Below are 27,183 nucleotides of genomic sequence, written 5' to 3' on the forward strand. Positions count from 1 at the left end.
AATTACAAGGTATGTGTCAGGGGCAGTATAAAATTTTTGATCCTTGGTTACTTAAATCCTTGAATGTGGAGCCCACAGATATGGTAGATAATGGTAGATTCATTCATTCCATATTTGTTGATTACGTACTATGTTAGTGCACTTCACTTTCCACTGTGGGAGAATGAATAACACACAATCTTGTCCTCAAGGGTTCAAATTTAGCTGTGCATTTTGGTGCATACCTTTAATCCCAGCACTTTGAGAGGCTGAAGCAGGAAGATCTTAAATTCAAGTCCCACCTGGGCAACTTGGCAAGACTCTGTTTTAAAATAAAAAAGGCTGGAGAGAGAGCTGCACATGAAGACTCTAGATTTGAGTACCTTACAAAAAGGTACTAGCTCAGATTTATTTGAGCTAGCAGTAGATAGAGCCATGATTGAAGTGAACAGTTTAGTGGTAAGATAAGCAATCACTGAAATCAAAGAAATCATTGCAAAGGTGGGCAGGTCTGAGTCGGAAAGATCTCTTCTAGGTGGGGGCATCAGGGAAGGCTTCTTGGAGAAGATTGGACCTGAGGTGACATTGGTTTAGCAAATAAAGAAAGAAGGTCAACTTGGGGGTCTTCAGTGTGGGGTCACCACAAGAGGTAACCATCAGGGCCATGTGGCTACATGTGCAAAAGTGGAATGGGCTTTCTAAGCATGCAGTTTGAGCAGAGCAGCTTCCTTACACTTAAGACTCTCCTGTTCCTACCAGTGCCTCTATCCATTTCATCTGGAAAGATATATGATGATGTTACTCTTAAAACCTTCTAGCAGCTGCCCAACATTCCCAGGATCCAGTGCTGGCTCCTGCACTTAAAATTCACCTCTCCCTCGTTTGTTCACATCTATTGGCCCAGTCATTCCACTTCGCTACCTTCTTGAAGATGGATTTCCATCATTCTAACAAAGCCCTTCAGTGTTCTCCTATTGCCCAGAGTTACCAGTTCTGTAGACTGCCTTTCAAGGCTGTCTGCAGTCTACACCTGCATATCAAGCTTACCTATCCCCAGGAAACACCCTTCTAACCAAGCCTTTAGAATTCAGGAGCACATTCTGTGCAAGGCCAGTCCCACACCTTGGCTCCCCAAATCCTCTAAAATAAGAGTACCATGATTTGAATATGGTTTGAGTGTGTCCCTATAAGGTATCCCATAAGCTGAAGTGCGGCAATGTTGAGGTAGTGGAACCTTTAAAAGTCAGGGCCTAGTGATAGTACTTAGGTCACAGGGCTCTGCCCTTGCAAAGAATTAATGCTGGTCTCCAGCAGGAAAGAGTGTTATGGGTGGTTTTAAAGTGCTTGGCCTTTCTCGTGTGACTGGTTCCTTCCCATTTTTCTGCCATGTTGTGACACAGCCAGGTGGTTCCTGCCACAGTGCCGGTGTTATTCTATTTGGACCCTTTAGCCACCAGAATTGTGAGCCAGAAAGAACTTTTTGCTTTATAAAATACCCAGTGTTGGACATTCAATTATGGCCATGCAGAACGAACTAAAACAGAAAGAAATCCTTTTACCTGGCTCCAGCTGCTTCCTCTGCTCAGATCAAAGTTGAACGTTCCTCTTTCAACAATTTGGCCACTCATCTAACCACACCTTGACCTCTGTGCTTTTCACCAAGCTTGGTGGTACATCCTTGATCTTGTCCCTGCAGAGCCTTCACAGGCTCCTTTATTTCTATGGGGATGTCTGGACAGAGTGTCATATCTGGGTCTTTGCAAAGCTGATTATTTTATTTCAATGTGTTTTTGTTGGCAGCAGTCTGATGTAGCATCAACCAAATGTGTGATGTGCATCATACAGTGCTCTTATGAAAGGAGTAAACAGTGCGACGTGCAAGCGGCTGTCATTTGTCTCAAAATGTCTCCATTCTGAGAATTACAGACTGAAGATAAGAGCTGTCAATCAGCAGTCTTGAACATTGTTAAAACTGGCAAGGACTCTTTTTAATCTTTTCTAAAGAAGAAAGTACAAACTCCTGAGCCAGGTCCCTAAAATCAAAGTTGCCCAAGAGCTCATTAATCAATCAATCAATCAACCAATCAATTAATTAATTCAATAGATGTTTATAGATGGTCTACCATGTGCCAGGCACTTTGGTAGGTGCCACAGAGATATTGAACACAAAAAACAAAATCTTTCCTCTCTTGGAACTTGCACTTTAGGAAGCAGATAACAAGGATTAGCAGACTGTACCCCCAGGTCAAAGCCAGCTTGCCACCTGTTTTTGTAAATAAAGTTTTATTGGAATGTAACCATGCTCATTTATTTACATACTGTTTGTGGCTGTTTGCTCATTACAACAGCAGAGTTGAGTAGGTGTGATGGAGACCGTATGGCCTGCAAAGCCTAAAATATTTACCATCTGGCCCTTTATAAAAAAAAAATTTGCCAACCTATGGCCTAGAAAAATAAGGATATCACATGTCAGGTGATGATTCAGGTGTGAAGGTAGAAACGATGAAAGAGTATCCAAGAACGTGCAGTTGATAATGTGACTTTGGGAGAAAGATCAAATGAAAGGAGGGAACAAGACACAGGAAATAAGCAGCGGAGGAGAGAGGAGTTGGAGAGGGGAAGCCGCAAGTGTAGACCCCCAAGACATGAACTTGCTGTGCTCAAAGGCATCATGAAAGCCTGTGGGGTCGAATTCCAGTGACCAAAGGGAAAGACAAGCAGAGACAAGATCAGAAAAATGATGAAGGGCCAGACCATGGTGAACCCGAAAGCCACAGCATGGACCTCAGTATGAAGCCACTGAAGGTACCGGGTGGAAAATGGTCTGACCTGTGTTTAACAGACCTCTTTGTGAAGAAAGGGATATAGGGTGAGAGCAGAAGCAGTGAGGAGCTACTACGACAGTCCAGGTTAGGGATGGCAAGTGTCTTGCGCTAGGTTCACGGTTCTCAGGGGAGAGGTGATCCAATTCGTGATGCATTTTGAAAATAGAACCAATAGGATCTGCTGGTAGATTAGGCATAGAGGAAAACAGACTATAATATTTTAGTCCTGAGTAGTTCGTGAAGTCACCATTTCTGAGATGGGAAAAGTGCATTGTCAAGGTGAGGGAGTGGACATCAGGGTTTCTGCTCTGAAAGCACTGAGCTGGAGGGTTAAGTGGAGCCCTGGAACTGGCAGCTTCCTCCAGTGCTGCTCTCCTCCTGCCTGCTCATGGCCCATAAGGGCCTGCATGACCAGGCTCCTGATGACCTCCAGGTTGTGTCCCGTTTCTCTCCTCCTCAGCCCCACCTTCCCACACGCAGGTCCCAGCCCTTGTGGATTTCCCAAACGCCCTTCCATCTTTCCTGTGGCAATTTAAACATGACCTTGTGAGAGGAGACCTTGCTGGGCCACCTCTTAAAGGTGAGACCCCTTCTATGACTGTCCACAGCAGCCCCTGCATCTTACCTACCTGCTGCTTTTCTGCTACTCAATTTATTGGTTAATTTGTTCATTTGTGTTTCGTCTGTTCTTTGGGCCCTCCCGTGCCCCGCAAAACTGAAAACCATGGGCAGTGAATCAATACCTGGCAATATAATTTGGATATGTTTTGTTCATCATTTTACCCCCAGGGCCTGGCACTGTCTCTGTTACAGACTTCTAAGTTTTTTTTTCTCTCAGATAGGAAGCCATTGTATACACTGAGATCCTGGGCAGAAATCTAGGATGTGCTCGCTTGTGTATTATGCAGACGAGACTGGTGTGACTTTGGGTAAACTAGGGCAGAGAAGTTCCACACTGGCCCCTGTCCTGAGAATAGTCTCCTCTGTTAAACTGGACACATCCCTGTGTTCCAGTTATCAGAGTGTCAGAATATCCAAAGTCTTGTAATTCTGTGGTGCAAGTAAAGATCAAAAGAAGAAACATAATATTTACATAAGAGTGTCAATGCTTCATTTTTCAAATAAGGACAAACACACACAGCTATTTTATTAGACTGAGATGTAGGAGCAAACAAGGCTCTGAATATTTGTTTAATGCAGTCAAAGTTTATTTTTCACTTATAGTGAAATAAATAAGTCACACATGTGTAAATACCGAATAGTTTCCCTGGTGTGAATAATCTGCAACAATGCATAAGATTCTAATAAGATTACTGACATTTAGAAATGGGAAGAAAGGAGCTCAAGGTGTAGGGAAGGTGGGATGGGTAGGGGAAGAGTAAAAAAGGAAAAGAAAAAAATGTGAGAGAATGAAAAGATGAAAATAAAGTGTTTGTACATGGGGAGGGGAGGAGGGGGTGAAGGGAGGGCAGAGGTAAGGGGAAAAAATGAGAATCAAGACTTGTCATGTAGAGGTACAAGATCCTAACAATGAATGTAACTGTACTGTATCCCTAAAATGTACCAATAAACTCAATTAAAGCTGAAAAAAATAAAAAAAATATTTTTCACTTATACCTCATGCCCAGTGTAGTGGGTAAGGTCGTGGTCACTGCGGAATGCAGGCTGAGGGAGCCTCCGTCTTGTCACATATTTCCATGGCCTCTGAGGCAGGAAAATGGAATTGAGGCAGATTGTCCACCGATTGTCAGAACTTCTGCCTGGATGTGACATGTTCCTTTTACTTCTGTCTCACTGATGAACACAGATCACTTAGGCAGACCTAACTTAAGTGGGGCAGGATGATAAGTCCTCCCATGTGTCCAGGAGGTGAAAGAGCAGGAAGAGTTATGAATAGTATCCACAGTTCTGGAAGTTACCATTGATGATGACAATCACTTTATAAAAGGAAAGCCATTTTAACTCCCAAAACAATAAAAGACAAAAATTTCAGGTTGAACAATTGAGCTTCAATCAAAACTTGCTCTTTGCTTTTTTCACTTTTACTTTGGGCTGAGAAAAACTATCATAGGATGATTCTGGCCCATGGTTCAGTGTTGGTTGGTCTGGATCCACTTGAGTGGTTCCACCTCCCACTTTAAGGTGAGTCCCCTAGTCCTTCCAGTTCTTCCTCCCCACCACCTTCCTGTGTTCATTCTCTCATTTTTCGGGGAGCAGCCTGAATTCCTGGGTTTTTATTTTCCAGAGGAGACTTGGAAGATCTCTTACTTCTCCTCCTTGCTATCCTTTTCTTAGGACACAAACTCTGGGTCACTTCTGTTCCCTTGTGGGGGATGCATTTGATGTTGGGGACAGCAGAGGCAGAGGGAGTATTGTGCGTTCTCCTAATGCTACCATGGCTCCAGAATAATGAACCCAAAGCTACTTAGTCAAGGTGCGTGGAGATTTGGATAAATCCTTAGCGAAGTTTTGCTAGACGGACCAAATTTGGTCAATGCACATTTACCAATTCTTAACATAATGAAATGATAATGATAATAATGATGATGATAGCCTAAATGGCCCAGCATTATGTAGTTTGTTTGAATTATTCTTTCATTATATACTTTCTCACTAATCTCACTGACAGTGTGCAGCTCAGAGAGGTTAGGTGATTTACCTAAGGTCACACAGTTCCCGTATCAATTCAGATGCTTTGGGTAGCAAATATTGAAAGATTGGCTGAAACAAAGGAGATGTATTCTTTAATGTAATTGAAAGTTGGGGGTAATGCAGTCCTCAAAGTTGGTTGACGTAGCAGCTCAGAACTAGCGTTGAGGGCCTTTGTCTCCTTCCCTGGATCCCGGATCCCAGGGATGTGTCCATCTGGGGGTCATTTTCATACCACTTATTGGGCTGGGAAACATGGTTATCCTCATTCTACTTTGGTCTAGCCTGGGAACAGGAGTGTCACTTTACTTACAGCATATGAATATGGGTTGTGTCCACCTTGGCACGGAAAGACAGCAGTAGGGTTTTTATTCTACTCATTCTACAACATCACAGACATAACCTTGTCCACCGTCACTCTCTTTTGTTTGGTCAGGAATGATCACTACACTATAAAATAACAGCAGTGACACTAGAGGTATGGCCCTTAAAATGTGTTTCAAATGTATACTTATTTCAAAATAATATATTTTACATGGTAAATACATACAATTTTTATTTGTTAGTGAAAAAGAAATTAGAAAAATGAAATGAGTATAGTGCCAGGTTAAGTGCAAGAAAGTAGATAAAACCTTGTTTGACATAATACCAGCAACACATTGGAACAGTAGAACACTGGCACATTTTTAAAACAATTTATTCTGTGCTAATTGGTCTATTTAGGTGTCTCTACTTCTTGGTAATATATATTTTTTAGAAAAATAATCCAGTTCAGCCAGGCTTTTAAGCTTATTGTTAATTTTAATATTCTGTTATAGTTTAGAAATTAAACTATTTTCACTTGTAAAAATTAATTTTTCTTACCAAATGGATAAATGTACTCTGCCTTCAAAATAAGAGCTGAAACACGATTTTCACTGCTGTTTATGTTTTTTCTCTATTTCCTCCCCAAGTCAGCAGGCAAGTTTCCTCAAAGACCGAGCTGAGGGACAGACTAGCCCCGGTGCATGCTGGCCAGCATGGTACCCGTTTCTATGACAAATGGACAGTTTGAGTTCAGAGGACATATCTGACTTGAAAGTCAGAGGGAGGATGGCTGTGAAGATGAATGGATTCTACTCTGGTCCCAGCCAGCAGGGATGAGGACCCAGATGAGGAGGCTGGGATATGTGGAAAAACCTACCACTGGCATCCCTGAAGAGGCAGTGGAGACCCTCAGAAATAGGAGGCAAGAAACTAGAGGATGGTCACACCATGGAAACCCAGGAAAGGCGAGCTTGGAGGAGGGAGTCTCGGGGGAGTGACGTGACAGCAAGCATTTGACAGCATCCAAAGCTGATTGGGGCGTGGGTAAGACATGCCATTAGATTTGGGAGTTTGAAATCTGTTGGTGACCTGAGAGATGTTTCCATGGAGAAGCAGGGTGAAAGCCAGAATGTCCTGGTCTGAAGACCGGAAGAGAAGGTGAGGATGTGTGGGTGCCAAGTTACAGAGATGTGTTTATTCCACTGAGCGATGTGATACAAAGATAGCCAGGAATCTTTCCAAACAATAGCGAGGAAGGGAAAATAACTCTGTAATACAAAAATGACAAAAAACTACTCAAAAGCTTGACGGTCACACCATGTGGAAATCTAAATGAAGGATGGACAAAAGCCTTTCAGGAAAGTAGCAGCATGACAGCAGACTGGGGACTTGGGCATGGTGACTTGTCATCAACCACCAGGCTTCCCAGCCTCCGTGCTAAGGGTCACAGCTCTGGAGATTAACATATAGGGCAGTTCTCCCCTCCACCCCAGTTGTATCTGGGAGTCCTAGGAACTACCCCTGCTGACCCCTTGATTTAAGGGCTTTGAGCACATGTATTGGCTGAGGAATGTGGCCAAGAGGACCCAGAGTCCCCACATCTACCCGGCTCCACACGCCTTTTACCTTCAAAAGATTCTACCACTTTCAGATTCAACAGTTTCAATGACTGCAAGTGTCCCTTCGAGACCTTGTTTCCAGTCTCAGTGTTGCCCTTTGCCTTCTCCATTCTTCTTTCCTTAGCTACTCTCCTTTCTGCAGTAGGCTACCAGCCCATGCTGAGGGCATCTGGAAAGCACTGTGATGTCCATCCGACTGCAATTGTCAAGTCATCACCTCACTTCCTTCTCTTGACAATCCCAGGTGCAGCTGGGGCGAGCGCACCATCTCCATATCAGGAGTGAAGATGCGTAGGCTTAGAGAGGCGAGGTCAGCGGGCTCTGAAGCTGCAGAGCAGGGGGAGGAGGCTTTCCAGAGTCTTTCCTGTTGCCTGTCAAATCTTCCTAAAGGTGCCTGCTAATTCCCTGCTGTTCAAATCCCAGCCAGCGTGAATTGCCATCGAGTTAGCACTCTTTTAAGGGAACATGATAAATATCCTGAGTAGGTGGTCAGTAGCATGTACATATTTTATTTCCTTTAATATTGCTTTAATTATTACTTGGATAAGTACTTTAATTAGCAAATGTTTATGCTTCATGGATTTAACAAAGTTAGACTTTTTCAGTGACTAGAAAATACTGAGTGATGTAATCATTTTGATTTTCATGATGAACCCAGTGGAAACCCTGAATCCCTTGTCAGGGTTCAGCACAGCACACTGAACCCAGCTGGGGAAGTCTGCGTCACGGACATTCCCAGTGACAGCGAACAAACTCCTTCTGTCCCCTGGGCCCCAGTAATTTGCTCTGGGAAATGAGGGGTTTGGACCCAATCATCCCTAAGTATCTTTGTAGCTCAAGGTTTGGATGACCCTCAGGCCAAGGGTCCTTGGAGTAGGATTCTCTCCAAGCCTGTTATGCTGATTTCTGCCCTGAGTCCCACAGGACAAGGAGATTTGGCCACTGTCCAGAACCCTGAAAGGAGTAGAGCCCTGTGTGCCTTGGTCCTAGCCTGGCTACCTTTGTGCTCTGTCCCAGGCACATGTTCTCCAGCCCTGGCCATTGCCGGGAGCAGCTGGGCCTCCTCTCCTTGTCAATGTGGATGCCAGATGGGAGACACCAGTGAGCCTTGTTGCCTGGGTCCTTCATCCTGTCGGTGTCAAAAACTTCAACAATGGGGGAGCTGTGGCCCTTTGCAGTTGGGAGTGAACAGTGGCTCCATCATTTCACCTAAAGACACTCTGCCTAAAACCAATTCATTGCCTAATTTTTTCTTTTCTTTTCTTTTTTTTTTTTTAACATTGTAATGATGACCTTTTCCTGGATTTTAACAATGGACACCTTCAACTGAAGTTTGTGTTTTCAGTGATACTCGTTCAATGTTTCTCATTCTTTGAAGCATGGAATTGTTTTATACTTTTCAGGGTATTTTGAAACTCAAATGTTCTCAGATATCAGCAGCTTGGGGACATAACTCAAGGCCCAGTGACATGGCTGCTCAAGTCTTGTTGGTTTTTAGCATGGTCCAGATGGCCAGAGGATCTCAAGAGCCCTTCTCTTCTCCCTGGCTAGTTCACCTCCTCTCCAGGACACCTCAGATGATCTTCCTTTCTTCCTTCCTTCCTTCCTTCCTCTCTCTTACTTTCTTTTTGTACTGGGGATAGAACTCAGGGCCTAGCGCTTACCAACCAGGTGCAGCACCACTGAGCTACATCCCTGGCCCTCAGCTGATCTTGTTTACAGGTGTACTTGCACCTTTCCCCTGTCCTCTTCCCAGGGCACTTGTCCCCACGTGGAGGGGCTGAAGTCACACTCTGCCCCTGATACAGAAGCAGGAAGTAAGTGATCTTATCCTAGCTCAGCCTCTTGTCAACTTGATCGTTGGCCCTCAGCTCTCACACTGGACCAGGATCCACCTCTCAGAATCTGCAGAGGGGCAAACCATATCCTCTCCCATCATTTCACATCTTTGCATATTCCCTCCAAAACCACCCTGAATTTGACTGGAAATAACTGCTCAGCGCCAATGGAATCAGAGACAAACCAAGGCAAAAGGCACCAGGACTCTGCCAGTTCCACAAACTCCAGTCTTCAAACATCAGTTTGGTTTGAATGTTTTATTTTAAAATATTTTATATTCTAAAAATGAATTCATTACATAAAATATACATAAATTAAGTCTGTATTAATTAATCATTAAAATAATTCTTTAGTGATTTTCAAAATAAGAACCAACAAAGAAAAATCACCCCAAGATGGCACAATGGGCCAGATCATCTAAACGATTCAGAAACACAATTGGGCTGAATTTGAGGTAAACTGATCATCACATAAGTTGACCAACAGAAGAAATGGCTGCAGGTGAACACATTTTGGCCAGTGAGCTCTGCAAGAGAAGAGCCTGTCTGTGGTGGAATGTGGACTCCTGGCACCTAGCACTGTACCTCAGCATAAAAGAAACTCAGTAATTGCTGACTGCATCCATGAATATGTGCACAATGGAGGTGAGCTCAGTTGCTTCTACTTCAGCTTTGATGGTGCCCAAGCAGAATAAGGGCAGACTGTCTCTATTTAGCAGTAGGGATATCACAGAGTCCTCTGGACATTAACACAATTCACTTTTTCTGCGGTGGGGGGAGAATGAACTGTGCCAGGCAGCACTTGAGAAGGTAAGACCAATCAGGAAGCAAGTAGGAGCAGCGAATGTGCCTGAGTCTAAAAGCTGGACATAAGTCTGCCATCCCCCGCCTAGGAAGGGCCATAAGGGTAAGGTGAAGGGAACAGGTCTAGTAGGAGGTTTGTACATCTTGATACTGTTGCCTCTTCCCATAGCTCAGCTGCAAGAGAATGGATGGATGGGTTTCTAGGTTACCAAAAAATGTCTGCAGAAGTATAAAAAGGAATTGAAGTGGTCCTGGTGGGACTAAAATATACCAAGTGTATGCAGTTATTCATTCCATAAGTATTTATTAAGCACCTATTATGTATTTAGAAAATAAGACAGTCATTTCCTCAAAGAGCTCATAACTTGGAGCCAAGTTAAGAGGAAATTAGAATTTACTGTGGCATTTAAGAGTGCTAAGGGCTTAGGGATTAGAAGCACCTTACCTAGATTTGCAGAGTCGAGTGCATGAGGAGGGCTTTGAGTCTATGCTGAGTTCTGAAGGATGAAGGAGTTAGAAGTCTTTGGGATGGGCAAGTGACACAGGGGCAGAGGCAGGTGTGAAGGAAGGATGGAGAATGTTCAGGAGGAGAGAATTAGTTAGGGATAGGTTGGAGGGACAGAAGGCACAATTCAGAATTCAGTTCACAGCTCCTTGGGGTGTGATGGGATCCTGAAAAGCAAGGGCGTCACCATGTGGGATGTCATTGCTGGTGATAAAGTATTCATCTGCCAGGTTAGGCTATCCACAGTTCAGCTGCTCTGGGGGGACAGACTTGTTAGGAGGTACTCTAGAATCCTAGTGTGACCCCCAGGAAATTACCATCAGAAGGTCTGGAAAACCACATTGCCTTTTCTCCTAGCAAACAGAAGTGTCATCCTGGTTCTGGAAAGTGGGGCAGAGATGTGAGGAAGTTCAAGGGCTTGGATAAAAGAAGGAACAGTGTCCTACTCAAAGAGGAAACAGAGATAGCAGTAAGTGGGTAGGTTTGGCCGGCAGAGTCTCAGGGAGATCCTGAAAGGAAGCAGGAGACCCAGGGAGCCTTTTATGGATGCTATGGCCAGATCCACTGGGGGGAGAGAGCTGTGAAGGGTGCCCAAGGCTTTGGAAACATGGGACCCACTGTAGCCAAATGGCTAGGAAACATGGTAGTAAAACAATCCAGACAAGTAAGGCAACCCAATGTAATTGTTTCCACTTGAGTGCCAGAACTTCCTTGTCCCCACTCATACCTAGGGATATGCCTGGAATCTTGAGACATCAGCTCTGAGTTCTCAACAGCAAAACAAGGGGGAATTCTGGGTACAAAAGTCTTTACAAATCCCTTATACTTACATAATAAAGCTAGTACCTACACTTTATGCCTCTCACCATGCAGATACTCATCCAAGCCTTTCAGTATGGATCTAGTTGATGAATGGCAGTGGTAAAGATCAGAGGGTCCTTTCAACTATAGAAAACCCAAGCCTCAAAATATGGCTTGTCTTATATGATCCTTGCCACCTTAAAACTATCATTTCATATGCACCGTTAACTGCAAATTTTAAGGCTGCTGAGATTTAGAAACCATTCCTTTAAAGTGTAACTCTTTAAGAAGCTATTGAGTATCTATTGCTATGTGGAGAAGGCAAGTTACAAGCAGAAGCTCAGTATGATAACATTTGGTAAAAGTGTGCTCATGTGAATTCTTCATATGACTACTAGACAATTCTGAATGAACAAACAAACACTAAAGTGCTAGCCATGGTTGCATCTAGGTGATGGACATTTTAGGAAACTTCAAACAATTCTTGCTTATCTGCATTTTCTGATTTGCCTACTATTAATATAAATTACTTCATTAAAAAATAGTCAAGGGCTTGGGGGCGGGAGATTTCACAGTTTAGAGTGACAGCTCCTCAAGAGAAACATTACCTATGAGGGCCACAATGTTCCAGGATAAACATGTTGCTCAGAAACTGCCCAGTAAGCTCATGTCAAGTGCGTCAAACTGTCCTCATAAGGTCTGAGAGCTCAGCCCTTATAGGGCATAGATGGAGACCTATCTGCTGCCTAGGGATGCCGAATAAGGCCCTCTGTCATCATTGTCAGTAGCAGGTCTCCCAACGAGGCAGCTCCGTCTGCAACCTTACCCTCTAGCCTTTTTCACTTTTCCTTTGGCAGCCCCCTCCCCACGGGTCTGCCCAGCTTCCCCACTTGCCATGAATAAAACAATTATTTAATCTCTTTATTATACAACAGAACATGCTACCTATCTCTACAGCCTCAGCTCCCTCTCCTGTTCCCAGCCCATATATTGGGCACCAAACTTCTGAGAGTTCCTGAGTACCCAGACTTCCTCCTAGTCCGACCTGGGCCTTTCTATGGTCATCTTTCCTAGACTGTCACTCTCCCACTATGCCATCCTTCATAAATGAGCTCGAATGTCCTTTCCTACAGGAAGTCTTTCCTGATGGGTCATCTCCAACTCCAGCTCCAGCAGAAGTATATGTGCCTCACAATTCTACTCTCATTATGTGTGTGTGGTTCCATGGACGCTTTTGTACTGAAGGGTTACTATTCATGAGCATGCCCGCATTTCCCACTTGAACCCTCATGGCAGGGCCATAGCTTGAGATTAACTAGAGATTTTCTTTAGAGGAATAGTTAAGCTCATACTTTAAAGGCAGATACCTGGGTTTAAATCTTAATTCTGCTTGCCCCTAATAAATTCTGTTACCCTGTGTATATTATCAACATTCCGTTAATATCATCAGTGCAAAGGGGCTACTGGTAACACCTACTTTATAGGACTATAAAGGAAAATAGGTTAATACACATATATATCTTTAGCATGATGCCCGATAATAAATGGCAGGTGGTGTGACTGTCATTCATAATAGTCACTGTGGTAGAGGTTACCTCAGAGTCCCGAGCATGGCTGGTAGGCACTCCATGAGCATTTACTAAATAAAGAAGTAAATCCATGAGGCCCCACCCTGTCCTCTTCTTTCCATCCCACCCCAGTGGCAGAGAGAGGAAGGAACTTGGTTTACCCTCAGCCTGACATAATCTCTGTGATCCCAAAACTGTACTCCTGAAGCTCAAGCACTAGGATTCACAGTGTTGAAGGGATTTGCAAACCAGCACTTAGTGTCTAACTCTGATCCGAGGAACAAATAAATGGTTGGCTGGTGAAAGAGTGAGAGGAGAGTTACTTCTCTGAGGCAGAAACCAACAGAAAAAAGGCTATGCTGCCTAGAAACTTCTTGGGCAAATTCTTCATGGTTCAGAGCCAAGTAGCAGTAGCTGAAACCCTCCATGGGTAACTGAAGTGGTGCTGAAATTTGAAATTTCCAGGGTGCCCTGACCGTCTGTCATGGTGGGGAGCAAAGAGCACAGGTTCAAATCCTATCTTTGCTGTTTCACAGATGTAAAACTTTGAGCAAATCTTTAAGCTCAATGAGCCTCAGTTTCCAGTTTTCTGTCAGAACTGAACTAATGTCCCAAATAAATGTTTAGCTGATTGTTAAGGCTGCTCAGTGGATATCCCTTTTGTATCCTAAGGTCTAAACTCACTCAAGCGCCCTGGGGAAATTGGATGTCTCTCCAGCTCCTAGCACCTCCAAATTTGTCTAGAGGACAGGGAAGTGGTGTTTGAGCTTGATCTGGAAAAATGGAAGAATTTGGAAGTATAGAGATTGGGGTAGGATATTTTACACAGAAAGAATATGACAAACACAGACTCAGACATGAAAATCCATGCTACCTATAGTGGGGGGAAAAGGAATCAATTGATTATATTCTGGTCCCTTTTAGATGGGCAGTTTAGACAAACCTTTGTTTTTCTTTTCTCTTCTTTTTCCTTTTTTTTTCTTTCTGTTTGCTTGTTCACTTCTTAACTGTCTGTGAGAGGTTAAAGCAATCTGAATTAAGTTAGTTAAATTGACTTTTATTATTGAATTATAATCATTTGTGCAATTATGAAACCAGGTGTTCCTGATTGAGATCAATTATTCCTTCACCTGATCACTATAGAGCTAATAAGGACTTAGAATTGCTGTTCAAGTATACTTCCAGCCGTGCTGAAGCCTTCTGGAAAGGCATTTATTAAGCCAAAGAGTGGTGGAAAAAAATCCAGGGGAGAACAAGGACAGAGATTAAAATCCTTTAGGAAAAGGCCTAGAAGGGCTGATTTGATCATTAAGTAGCCTTGATGGGTGGCTGGCTGTTGACAGGAATTTCTGAGGTGTTTCTACAGGAAATTTGGTGGGGGCGGGGCGGGAAATGAGGACATGGGCCTGTGAACAGCAGGCCAGTGACCCATTTTCTGCTGTGCTCCTCTAGGAAGTCAGGGCTGTTCTTTCTCCTTCCCAGGTTTTGATCCTGACTCTAGAAAAGATGTCAGGAGGTCTCAGTGTCTCTTTCCCTTGGGTGAGGAGGGTGTGAGATGTAGTCTGTTGTAGGAGACGCAGGGTTTGCATTCCTAAAGTTCTAGGTTCCTTCCCCTTTTGGTTCCCATGAGACATCTGTGATGCAGACAGGTAAGTAGTTATTATTTCCATTTTATAAGTGGAGACCCTGACTTTGGTGAGCAGAGTTGCTTATAGCCACAGGATTAATAACTAGGGCAGCACCTGATGGAGTCCCTTCAGCTGCCTTCTCTCCTTTTTGCTGCCAGATGTCCTAATTTAGAGGAGAGCCGGATGAGTCCATCTTCTCAGAAGTGCCTTGGAATTATACATATGTACTGGAGTCATCTGGGGAAGTGAAAATCTCACCCTACACTTGGACTCACCCTTGGATCAGTAAGAGTCTCTAGGACAAGGCCTGCTACCACAGGGTTTTCAAAGCGCCATAGGTAGTTCTAATGTGAGGCGACGCTATGAGCACCTGGTGTAACAGTTAGCTAAATGGAGCCATACCCGGCCTTGGGATTTCCAGAAGGAATCCTCCTTGAGGAGCTGTGCAAGGCCCTTTGGGTTGCAGATAACAGATATTTATTCAGTCAAATTGCCTTGGTTACTTGCAGGGAGACTTGTCAGAAGGCTCACTGAACGAAAAAGCAGGTAAGGGAGAAAGTGGGATTTCAAGAACAGAGGGTATTCAGGGGTAGTAAACTGCCCGATTTTGCCTGCTTCATCTCCACAGCCCTCATCCCTGCCTCGCAGCCCTCTCTGTGCACTTCATGTTTTCCTTGGGCTACTTCTTCCGTAGTACAAGGGCCCTGCTCATGGGCTCTCCAGACATCTCCACTATTGAAGAAGCTGAGATTTCCTTCTCTATCCCATCCTCGGGCAGGTTCCCCTGTGGGCCAGTCACTTTGGTATGATGTGACTAAGATCATGACGGTCTCTATTCAACCACACAGCCTGATAGAGTGGGGGAGGGGTTACCTTATAGAAAGGGGGTTGCTATTCTAGAAAGATGGACAACACAGAGCCCCTACAGGATGAATGTCAGTCACCTGTGGCCTCTGCCTAGGATGTCCACAGTTGGGCCACTCCGTGCAATTACTTTAGTAGTTGCCCTAACTGACTAAGGGGAGCTGAAGTCCTGCTGGTCTGATATCTTATATCACCAAGCAGTAAAAACTACATTTTTTGAAACAAGACAGTGTTAATCTGGTCAATTCATAGACGCCAGGCAGAGGACCCTGATGCTGCAGTAGTGTGGACTCCACCCATCCAATTTGCCATGGACTCAGTAGGCCTCTTCAGATTCCATTAGTAGGAGATTTTGGGGTTGTGCATGACAAAAATTCAATTCAAACTGGTTTACATACATAAGAAAAAAACTATTCCTTCACATGGTTGAAAAATTCAAGGCATTTGCTTTTATGGGTGGTTGGATTCAGAGCCCAGACAAATGTCCTGAAAACTCAGTCTTACCCTCTATCTCTCTCTCAGCTCCACGTGTCTATGCCGGGGCTTCAATCTTAGGCAAGCTCTCTCCTTACAAAGATATCATGGTCACTAGCTTCACTGACCTCTTTGGAAGATGTCATCTTTTTTCCCAATAGAATCAACAAAAACGCCAGGGTTGAGTGTCACTGGGACAATACTGGTCCCAGACTTAAGCTACATTCAGGCTTAGGGATGAAACTGCATGGACTGAGAGTAGGAGAGGGGAAACTGTGGTATAGGTGAGGGGTGGGTACCAGCAGGATGATACAACAGATGCCCTTTAAAGACTCTGAAGTTCAGCTAATCTGTCTGGCTCCAATCCACCTGCCAAAGTTCTGTAATCTCTAAAATAATCTCTGACCAACAACCAGACAATGTCTAACACTTTCTCCTGTCTGTCTCAGACTCTGTACACAGAAAATTCACCAAAGTCATTGATGTGTGATCCAGCCGAGACACTGAGAAGGACTCAGTACCCTTAAACCTAGCATAGGGCTACAACTGAGAACGTTATTAGTGTTCTGTTGAATTTATTAGAGTTCACAAGAATCACCAGGTTGAGTGGGAAACGGGCCCCAGAAGATGGCATGAAGGGCTTCTGAGGCTGGATCCAGAGGACTGTGTTGAGGATTTGCTCCTGATTTACTGTGCTCCTCAGACAATCGTCTCCAATCTGGGCTTTGCCACAGGATCCTCCTTACCTGCTTGCCAGGATTACTCAGAAGTTTGTGTTAAAATACATGAGAGTAAATTGTTATTGGCAAGTAGTTCCATTATGCTTCTTGCCAGTACAATTGTCAAGAGCCACGTTCAGAAAATATATGATTACAGCAAACATTTAAAGATAGAAAAGGCACACAACAATGGGACAGTCATAGCATGGAAACAAATTCTAAAGAATAGTTTTAATGTGAAATGTGGGCTTTAAAGAAAAGAAGAGTGGGTGACATAAGAGGCAGACATAAGCTAGAAGCTGTCTAAGGAGGACAGCCATGTTGGAAGGGAGCCTCCATCCCAGGAGGTTGCTGATTTAAAAAAATATATGTTTTTAAGGTACGGGGGACCAAATTCAGGACCTTGGACTTGCAAGGCAACCAGAGTGCCACTGAGCTAAATCCCCGCCGCCGCCGCCGCCGCCGCCGAGGTTGCTGAATTATCAGGTAGGGAGTCTCTGGGAATGGTCTACCCAGGCCTGACCATGAAGGGAAGATGCTTCTGAAGGGCTTGGCTTTCTCAGGCCTTCTCCTCCATTTCTGATTTGCACAGCAAGAGACAGGAGTCAGATGAGCCTCTAGACAGACTGCAAGCAGATTCGGTTCTGTCTGTAGCTCCTTTCACTCCCTCTGAAGACTGCCTGGCTCTCCTCATTGTCATCGCAGGCTCTAAGTAAGTAACCCACTTAAATCACCCCTGGACAAGGAGAATCTAGTAGCCCACTTTTTTTGCTCTCCTTCCATCCAATCCATTAGTATGTTAACAGCTTTGGCCCCCATGCTGATTTCTGACATGCAGTAATTAGTTCCTTTCTACTCACAGATGTAGCCATTCACAGGTCTGGTTCAAAAGGTTTTGGTTGTATTCTGTTTGAAAAATACTTAAATTGTTGAGTGGGAAAATTATTTGACCAGTGAAAAGCCACTGGTTTCTACCCCAGCCTTATATAAAAATAAATTCCAGATGTATTAATGATTTAAATGTAAAATATGAAACTATATAACCACCCTACAGTGAACATTTAAGTAATATTTATATAATCCTAGGGTAGCAAAGGTCTTTCAAAGGCAGAAACTGTAACAATTGAGCTTCATGAATTTGTTCACATTAAAAATGTGAAATCAATGCAATTAAACCAGATTAAATTAAAAGAAAATGTACAGAGGCTGCTACAATGACAATGACTAGTACTGCCGATGATATTAGTTAGTATTTGTTTCTATATGCCAGGTAGTGTATTATTATACAAAGAATATCAGCAAATTTTATTTTAAAAAATAGCAAAGAGAGGCATAAGAGAAAATATTATGTTATTTATAGTCACAGAAAAGCGAATTAAAATGGCAGTAAAATACTGCTTATGAAATTAACTGGGGCAATAAAAACACTAAAACTCAAATGTTGGTTAGGCTGCAGGGAAATGTCCCAAAGTTGCTGTTCGGAGGATAGATTAATACAGATTTTTCTGGAGGAGAAATTTCACTTTCAAAATCAAAATCATGAAATTATTTTCATGTGTAGGAATTTATCCAGGAGAAATAATTAAGGATGTGCATGAAGACATAGCTACAAGATGCTATTTAATAGTAAAGATCAGAACTAATTCAAATGCCCGACAATAGAAGACTTATTAAATAAATTGTCATCTATCCATACCCAAGCAGAACTGTACAAATATTAAATATTATATTGCAGGAGTATATTTGTTAACTTGAAAAGAGGTTCGTAATGTACTGTTAATGAACAAAAGCAAGCTATAAATTTGTGTATTTAGCATACAAATCTATTTCTTTTGCAATTTTTGATAAATTCCTATTCACTGAGGACATCTTCTAGTTTGCTTTTTTATTTTCTATGCTTACCTTCACAAGTAGCTATGGTGAATATAAATGGTTATTTTATGAATTTCAGTAGATGATTCAGCCTCTGAAGTCTCTGTGCTTCTTTTTCTCTTGTCTGATTTTTCTGTTGATTTTTTTCTTATGGAACTTGATTTTCTTTTGAGTTCTGTTATTTTTGTGTATTAACTGGAAGTCGTATTAGAAAGGCAATTTCCAAGAATAAGGCTGCAATGCAAGTGGATTCTTCCCAAAAGAATTTGAATCTCTACCAGGGACTTTATTAAAGTACAGATTCTGAAACAGGTGGTCTGGGTGGGGCCCCACACTATGTATCAGCATATCAAGCTACAGGGGCTTTGCTGCTCTGGTTCACTCTCATCCTGGAGGTGAAGCTTTTGGGGTTCCAGCTAGTTGTAGAGAGGGTCTCCTTGGAGACACTTCATTTCTTGTGGGCCTGTGCTTTGATTCATTTCTGTCCTCTTCATGCTGCTACAACAAACCTTGTGTATCAAGTCTTAACAAATGTGATCAAATCAGTAGCAAATTTTGTGCTTCTTAGGTTTTCATTTCTCCTTTATTTTCAATCTGGTAATTCCTTATTTTCTTGTTATCTCTTTAGAGCTTATACGATTTAAAAAAAAATCTGTATTTCCATTTTCTTCCAACAGGAGAGTCATTCTAAATAACCTATTTTCCTAGTTCTATGCTAAACACTTCACATTCATTAATTCACCTAAGATTCTTAATAATATCCAAAGAACCTTTCTTCTAGGTAAACCCTTGCATCCATCTTGATTATTTGCTTAGAAAAAAAAAAATAAAGTTCTCTTCTTTTGTTTGTATTTGTCCTTCCTGTGGGACTCCATCCAGTTTCTGCAGTCTAGAGAACTTTCCTGCATATTCTCGCTTGCCTGCAGGCTCATCTTTGACAACCTTCTTGATAACACACCTCAGATCTCAGAATGGGGCAATTCAAAACAAACAGAAAAAGTTCTGTTCTCATACTACAAACAAGGAAATTCAAATCCAGAGAAAGAAAGCAATTCAAGAAAGGTCACACTGGAGAATGGCTGCTACACCTAAGATGAGAACCCAAATCCTCTTCACCCAGCTTGACAGAGCAATTTTCATAATCACACGTGGCCCCTTTGTTGTGATCCTATGCAACTTGCAAGTAGGAATTAGCTGAAATGGAAGATACGTGTTTCTCAGTCTGAGGAAGACACCAGAAAGACTTGGCACATTATATTTTATGTCATTTATCCTAAGGATAAAGGTGTCCATCCCCATACAACTGAAGGGAGAGGAGTTGTCAGCCGACACTCCTGGAAAAAGGGATAGCTCACAAGACTGAATTTTTAACTGTCCTCTTCTAGTCCACTTCTCTCTGTGAGATCTCTGAAATTGTAGGAGCCCTGAAATCAGAGAACACACCCAGTGTCCTCCTGGAAAGCTTCCAGTAACAACAGCTTCTCATTAAGTAAACTAGCTCTGCCACATTTGCTTCAGAGAGCAGAATAAGACTTCCAGTGATGGTGTGTTTCAGTGCACTTGGTTTAATAGTTGTCAAATAAGTATTGAGTCTTGCTATTTCCATCCATCTTGTGATCTTTGATTAACTGAACAGAGAAGGATTCTAGAACAAATAAACAAACAAGCAAGCTAATCATGATAAGAAAACAATGGCAATGATTAGAAAAACCTGATGTCTATAATGAAATCCATTAAGAAAGGAAGCAAAATGACTAATTCAGGAACTGGGTACTAACTCATTCAATCTAATTTCTTAAACTCCTGAATTCCTGGTCCCTAAATACTTCCCTGACCATATGTTCTTCTGAGTACCACTCCACCCCAAGTAAACAAACACACTCACATGTGTATCCCTTCTCTCCCTAGTCCCAAACCACTCTCTTCTGTGATTCCCAAGGCTCGCATACTCTCCCAGGCCTCTGTGCTTCAGAGCATGCTATCGCCTAGGATGCAGTACCCTGTGCTGTACCTTTTTCTCTGCCTTTTAATAGAGATTAGGAGTATGAATTATAAATAAGCCTGAACATCTTCAAATGTATGTGCATATATAGCTTTTCAAATCTTTGTAGAAAGAGCAACAATAATAATAGAAGTAGCAATACCATCCAGGTGTTAGTCCAAGAGCTTGGAACATTGCTATCTTTATTGTACAGATGAAGAAGATGAAGCACCAAACACTTAAATAATTTGTCCAGTGGATAGTAGGCCCATGACTGATAAGTGGCAAAGCTAGGATCTTTTCTACTGCCTCTTGCTGACACAGTACTTGTAACCTCTCAACATTGGTTGTAACATACTAGCATGCTGTGAAGTTATAACTGTGAACAACCAATGGACTATGGAATCAATTCCAGATTTATCACCCTAGAGTCATAATTTTAAACAGGCTGATGCAGAGTATTTGTGCAGGCCCCTGATAATCCCCTTCTCCTGGCTCCGCCAAACTCCCCAGAGAAGATGAGTAGATATGTTCAAAACATGTGTCTTTTACTCCTGTATCATCATACACTCTTTTTCAAAAAAACAAAATTTCCCATTAAGTTTATTGGTACATTTAAGGCAAACAGTATAGTTACCTTTATCATTGGGATCTTATACCTTTACATGATGTATCCTGGTTCTTATGTTTTCCCCATTCCCCTGCCCTCCCTTCACCCCCTAAACCCTCTCTTTCCACTTCTCCGTCACCCTTCTTTTTCCAAAAGGAAGATTCCAACTCACTCTTCAAGCTCTGATACAGAAACCACCTCCTCTGTGAAGCCTCCCCTGATTTTCCCAGCTGCATCAGCCCTCCCTCTTCCTCAGCACCCTCTCCACTTGAATCCTAGCTACAACTCTGGTCTCTGGTTCTCTTAGTCAGCTCTCAGCTTGCTGACTGCACCACTCATTGACCATCTGCTTTTCTGGAACATGGGCTTGATACCTTGACTGAGAGTCCTTGCTTCTCTCCACTCATAATCTCTCAGAGACTTTTGTACCGAGACATGTAAATTTAAAAAATCCACAGGTGTTTCTGAGCCATAGATCAGCTTGCCAAAGTCCAGCTGCACCCTTAACCTTAGGTTCTGAGGGTGAGTCTGACTGAGAGCCTGAAAAGAGCAGGGAGAATCCCTAAGTCTCTTCTGAGTCCAGCCTTCTGCTACTCTGATAACATTTTCTGACATGAGATTCAATTGCACACTCCCAAAGCAACCCCCCCACAACTATGTGATGCCTGGGAAGGGCAGAGATGCTTATTTAAAAAGAGAACAATAAAATCTCCTTGGAGCAGAAAGATTTATAAGTTGGATCGTGTAATATTTGGTGTGGAAACTGAGGCTCAGAAGAGTGAAGAAAGTTGCCTAAGTTTTTGTTTTCCACGTTTGCATTCACACGCCTTGCCCACTTTCCCCCACCACCAGGACCACACTGGGTGGATATTTGGAAGTAAAGAGAAAGAGGTTTTAACCAGTGTCACACTGTGGAGTTTATAGCCAAAGGAAGCCACACTTGGTTCATCCTGCCAAATTTTAATGTTAAATGGAGCCTCATAAATAATTCCTCCATACACAAACTTTCACACAATTTAACAAAACCCTCCACTACAAGGCTATCTAAACCAGTGTAAAGCAGCTGCATGCTTAAAAACAAAATTAAAATTGAATTCTGAGGCATAATCCAAGAGATAAAAGTCAAAAAAGCCAATATGCAGTGATTGAGTATGCACGACCACAGCCCTTAATCTCTGCCATCCTCTGCGGTGTAAACAAATCTGCTGATTGTTGATGATATTGCTGAAAACATCACTAATCAAACCTTAAATACCAAATACATTTAAGCAAATAACACTCCCGTTACAGTTGTTCTAGCTTATCGGGAAGGAAATCCAAATTGGAGACCAGTTTGAAAATGGCCAGCACCACACTGTTGGTTCCCAGTAATTGACCAACATCCCAGAGGCAGAGCTTTCTCTTAAGTACAGAAGGCCTGAGATACACAAGGAAATAAGGAAGAAGTCCAGGAGGCAAGCACTAATGCAATTTCAAACTGGAATTACATCAGCGGCTTTAAACAGATGGCAGACTGGGAATAAATGTGTTAGCTCCTTTCTCTTACTTGTGCTTCATTGTTTGTATCATTAAAAATAAAGACAGTTTAAAATAACATATAGCATCACGTAGCAACTCCCAGAGACACACAAAAGTAGTTTGAGGGAAAGACTGAATCTGGTCGTACTCCTGGTTGTTTTGAAAACAACTGGGTGAATTCAATTAAGTAACCAGCTGGCTATTTACAAAAGAGAATGGTAGTGACACACTGGTTCTGACTGCACTGGGTGTAGAAAACGCTAGATAATCCAGAGATGCATTTCAGAATATTTCTTTTGTTTTGAGAAGGTTTAGGTGAGTTATAGAGTCTTATATTTCACATGTCAAAGGAGCCTAATTGACCTAATCCGAGGATGGCAAAGAAATGTCATAAATGCCACCACTTTCTACTTCCAGACCTCAGCACGGACATTAGCCTGTTCAGGCATCACTCCTGCAACCTGACGTTTAGCTTAGGAGTTATGAAAATATTTCCATGCAGCAAGCTAGAGTACTTCTTCCTCTCTCCTCCTCCTTGCCCTTCCTCTCTTTCCCTCTGCCCCTTCTTTCTTTCCCTTCCTCCCCTTTCTCTTTCACTTTCTGTTTCTGTTTCTGTTCCTCTCTTTCTTTCTCTTTTTGTTTCTCTTTCCCTCTCCCTAACTCTCTCTTTTTCTTTCTCTCCCTCTCTCTCTGTCTCTATCACTCTTTCCTTTCCTTTCCTTCCTTCTTTCTTTCTCTTTCCTCCCTCTCTCCTTTCCTTCCTTCCTTCTTCTCCTCCCTCTCCCCCCTTCCCTCTCTCCCTTTCTCCCTCCCTCCTTACTTTCCTGGGATTGAACCCAGAGCCTTTGCACTTAGCTACAGCCTCAGCTCTTTTACAGCAAGTTTTTAATCTTGAGACATTGAATTACCCAGGATGGGCTTGAATTTTCAATTTTCCTGCCTCAGCCTCCCAGACTGCTGGGACGACAAGTGCGTGCTACCACACCCAACTCCTTGAAGCTTTGTTATGGCAGAGTGTGTACATGAAAACCTATTTTCTATCACTGATCTAGTCTAACTCATTCATTTTTCAGAGGAAGGCACTGAGGCCTACAGAACATATTGTGACTTTCATTTTAATACTTTCAAATCGCTTGCTTTGGAGGAGACAGTTGCCTGTGGCTAGATGTTCAAGTTGCCCTGAGGATAAATTCATGTGGCTGAGGGATCTCAACAACCACCAGCACTGATTTGCAGTCCATGTGGGTGGGCACTCTGAAAGGAGACCTTTTGGCCCAAGTTAAGCCTGGCAATGCAGCCAATATCTTGACAGCAGCCCCATGAGAGACCTTGAGCCAGAGCCACGTAGACAAACTGCCTCTGGGCTCCTGGCCCACAGAGCCTATGGGGTAAAAGACATTTATTTTAAGTGACTAAGTTTGGGGGTAATTTGTTACCAAGCACTAGATAACTTCTACAGAAGGAGATGAAATTATGGTGGTAAAGTGTTGACCTTGGGGGTTATTTTGGTATGAAAACCTGTATTTTAGGTCTCTGCATTTGTAATTGATTTTATATAAATCACTTGACCTTTTCTCTTGGTCCTTCCTGCAAACGAGGAGTAGCGAAATCAACCCAGCACTGCAAGTCATCACTGACACACGATGTGAAATCTCAAATTCCAGAAATGAAATCCAGAGGATTTAAATCTGAACTGTTTCTGCAACCCTAGTATATGGAAATTAGGATTCAGGAAGGGGTGCTCCCCGAAGATGCCCCACGACCTCATTTCCTTCTATTAGCATCCAGACTGGTCAGCTTCTTGTTAACATTTCACCCTAAGCCTGCTGAAACCCCCCTCCCCCAGTGGCTTTTGCATACACTAATTGAAAGTTTTACTTCAGAAGAGAAAATAATAGACACACTTTTTTTATCCTGCTTCCAGTTTCCAAAAAAAAAAAAAAATCATTATAGATCAAAGTTCACCAGTATTTTACATAATTAAAATAAAGAGATTGAAAAAATGAGATACCTCACATTCCTTGTTAGTTTTAATCTTTGCCTTTCTTCAAAATCAAAGGCAGATAAATAATTCTTTGTTAAGAGTGAACTTTTCATAAAACTAATTGCTTTAGCAGACATTTTGGAATTAAAAAAAAATCACTCTGGAGCACCAAATATTTGCTAGTTATTTAAATCATGATATTTCACATATTTGCATAGATATTTTTATTCAAACATTTTAATGTTGAACTGGGTAGATATATTGGACCTTTTACTTGAAAGAACTATCCCATGGCATGAAAACACTTCCTAAGTAGCATATTTCCCAGGAACTTGTCCTAAGGCTAAGGAACCAGTACTATTGCAGTCTAAAAACATTTTTGTATTTTTATCATGACTAAAATAGCAAAACCTAATTATTTTTTCCTTTTGCATTCCCATTAATTTTGTAAAATTAATTTTTTTCCAGCTTATTCTCATGCATGTTAATATTGGGATGTGCCCTCCCAAATACTGTCACTTGGGTAGTAGGTGCTAGTCTATCACTGGGTGATTGTAGGAGTTATCCAAAATGTTTTCATGCTTTATGACTCATTGTCATTTTCTATAAAATAGAAGTGCAGGGTCTGGAGGGTGATTTCCCGAGTCCTTCCAAGTCTAACATTCAGTGTTTCTGATTGAGGCATTGCAGACTTGCCTCATAATAGCTATGAAAGTACTCTACTTCCTAATATGAAACATCATCTCTGACATGTTAAGGGCCCCAGAAGGACACCTGCTTTGCCTTCAAGCCAGTGTGGAATTGTCATTCCCATCTTCCTACTCCTATAGCTCGATGGTCTATTCCCCTGAAAGTGTACGAGTAAAGTGTGCGTGCCATGATGTTTCTGCTCTGCCATGCCTGTCTGTCATCTCTGCCTTGGAATCTGCCAATTGTGGACTGAAACCTCTGTGAACTTGGAGCACATGATCCAGGGGAATTAGTGTTTCTTCACCAATACCCAGTGTAAGATTTGCTGTACCGTGATGATTTCTGAGTCCCAGAAGCTGGCACACTACCAGAGCCAAAAACATGCCAACAAAGTGAGGAGACGCCTAGCAATCCACAGAATGGAGGCATGAAAGGGGAAACGAAGAGGCTAGACTCAGATCAGGTAATACAGCTGCCGTACTGAGACCACTTACTTCCCGATAAAGCCGTCAAGCAGAAGGGCAGCAGAAGTAGAGAAAAACCTGTGCTGCCCCATCTGTAACATGACCTTTTCGTCTCCTGTTGGGGCTCAGTCACATCACTTGGGGGAGACCCACACAAAGAATTTAAAGCTGAAGCAGCCACCCACTAAGGTGGAGGCCTTGAACCAGAACAGAGAGATGACAGACCCAGACAAGTTCTACAGCCTCTGCCATGCAACTTTCAATGACCCCGTTATGGCTCAACAACTTTTATGTGGGTAAGAAATACAAGAAGCAGGAGACCAACCTCAAACTTATGGCATCCTACAGACAACTAGCCGACCCTGCTGTCACTGACTTATTAGCCGGGAAGGGCTACCCCTACAAGACATGTAAGATAGTGCTGAACTCCACAGAACAGTACCAGGCTCACATCAGTGTCTTCAAACACAAGAGCCAGTCACCAAAAACAAGGGTATCACCCTTGGTCAGGTTCCAGTGCAGAATCAAATCATTCAAGAAGACTCAAGCACCTTGCAAGACTAAAGGTATTTTTGTCCAACAGCTCGTGTTGGACCAGCCATGAGCCAGCTTCCTGTGACTGTGGTCAGCCCCTGGCTCCCTCTTCCTCCTTTCTTACACCAGCAGAAGATGTAGTCCTGAGCCTCTGATTGGCCCATGCAAATCTACTTCTGCTCTTCTCCTTTGGTGTGGATCCTGTAGGTCATTACAGGGATGCAGGGGTATTGAGACGATTGGAGTAGTAGTTTGGAGAAAGGCCTTTGTCCTTCTCCAGCCCCTCTGGTCCCAGTGCCTATTTTCCTCTCAAGGTCCGTTTTGGGCAAAAATTCTGCAGCTGAAGACCAGAATTGTCCTTGGGCTCCAGGCATCTCCTGTGGAAACTGTGGACTTCGCCAAGGAAGGAAAGAGTAGATGGAAGTGGCTGCCGCATGGGAACATAGAGCTTATATCACACCCCCCCCACCACCACCAAAGTGCAGGTTTTCCTGAGCCATGGTCCAGGTGCTGGTGGGCTGTGATGTGTCCTCCTGCAGCACTAGCACCGGTCTGGCAGAGCATTCTCATCCCTCCTGCTGTCGCCACAGTTCCTGATGGGGCTAAGGATCTGAAACAGCTAAGGATAAGCTGGAGTTGGAAAAGGCCTCATTCATTGCCCAGTGGACTCATAGGAAGCTCCAATGGGGACCTTTCCTCCATCAGAGGTGCTCTGGTCCAAGGTTGTATGGAAAAGTCCTCCATGTACCACTTTCCTTTATGGTTCTGTGCTCTTGAAAGCAAACTCCATCATGCCAGCCAGCTGAGAGGTTCATTGCTGCCTTTCAGCCCTATTTAATCTTCAGTTGTGCAGTGGACTGCCCTGCTAGGTTGCTGTGGTGCTATCCTTTACTCACAGAGAAATTCCACAGGTACCAAGGAGACAGAGGGGCCCTGGGGAAAGAAATAGAA

General features: G+C 42.9%; 1 pseudogene; it reads left to right on the plus strand.

Annotated features, from left to right (window-relative positions):
• The first annotated feature begins 1,195 nt into the window (after positions 1 to 1,195).
• Positions 1,196 to 26,262, plus strand: LOC104855506 (annotated as a pseudogene).
• Positions 26,263 to 27,183: the final 921 nt, after the last annotated feature.

Source organism: Fukomys damarensis, unplaced genomic scaffold (assembly GCF_012274545.1).
Source record: "Fukomys damarensis isolate Sample0158 unplaced genomic scaffold, DMR_v1.0_HiC HiC_scaffold_36, whole genome shotgun sequence".
NCBI lineage: Eukaryota > Metazoa > Chordata > Mammalia > Rodentia > Bathyergidae > Fukomys > Fukomys damarensis.